The sequence below is a fragment of the Penaeus monodon genome, chromosome 34, assembly GCF_015228065.2.
Source record: "Penaeus monodon isolate SGIC_2016 chromosome 34, NSTDA_Pmon_1, whole genome shotgun sequence".
In the NCBI taxonomy this organism is placed as follows: Eukaryota; Metazoa; Arthropoda; class Malacostraca; order Decapoda; family Penaeidae; genus Penaeus; species Penaeus monodon.
The window spans coordinates 2,254,738-2,255,983 of record NC_051419.1 but is presented as its reverse complement, the minus strand read 5'-3'; positions in this window follow the sequence as shown (position 1 = coordinate 2,255,983).

The following is a 1,246-nucleotide window of genomic DNA, read 5'->3' as shown; positions in this document are numbered from 1 at the left end:
TGGAATTCGACGGAAGTTGGAGAGTGAAAGCAAGTGGACGTTTTTTTTGTATCGTGGTCGGACCCAAGTTTAGACAGAGCAACGTTTCTTTGTATCATCGTAACTTAACTGATGACCTTAGGCTAGGAGGAACTGCATCTAAAACTAACTTTACAATGAACAAAAATTTAAAAAGGAAACGAGTTTTTATAATTTTAGTTCCTTTTTTTGTTGTCATCTTTGGAAATCAAGACGAATAAACTGTTGTTATAATATATCCAAATCTGAACAATAAACTAAAGCAGAGAAAAAAGTAATAACTGTATTGCCTCTGTTTTTCATTTTTTTTCAATAACAAACAAATGAACTATCTTTTTTAATGAAAACTAACATATCACTGACACGTGAAAAAATAGAGAAAATCAGACATGAATTATAATGGATGATAAAGGGATAAATTAACAGATAAAGGCAAGAGAAGCTATTGGTGATGACAAGGAGGCGAAGTGAGGGATGGATGAGATATATGTTGATATTGTGCAGGACGAATCAGGCGCTGTTGTGTCGCGTCAGCTTTAGGGGTTGTTTATAAAAGCTGTGACAAATCGGTCTTATGCAAGATGTAGGGAGGGAGTTAAACCGGGGTGGGGGTGGGGGGCTAAAGAGAGTACCACTAAGTAAGCAGCAGGCGTCATTCGGCAAATTGTATTGCAATCCCACGCATATCTTGTAGAACCCTTAAAGAAAAGATATATAAAGGTTAAGCTTTTCCCCCTGTAAGTTGACTCCATCTCGCTCGCTTACTCAGTTTCGGTCGCCCGTTGCACGTTGCTACCTGGGTACGCCTTATCCATGCACTCCTACCGAAACGAGTTTATAAATCAGCTCATCTCCAAGATCTGCCTGTTTGGGAATGCAAGTAAGGGGGCCATTATTACTGGAGAAAGTCTGGTTATTCATGTGTGTTATTACATATACTTTTATCTATGAAGTATATTCCCTGTATTTACAATGTTTACAATTTCCTTTCTTTCTTCAAGTATTGCGATCGTCTGATGAATCGACCGACGATACCCGAAGCCTTTATCGGGGTTTCACGTTGCGTCGTGTGTTGAAGAGTCGCGTGTGTTTGTTTCTTAAAGGGAGGTTTCTTGTCTACTATTCATGTGATTGATCGTGTGGAGTATTTTGTGTGTTTCTTGTTGTTATGTGCAGAGTTTGGCTTCCAGTCTCTTGTCCCCCAAGTGTTTCGTTTGTGAATTCTTGT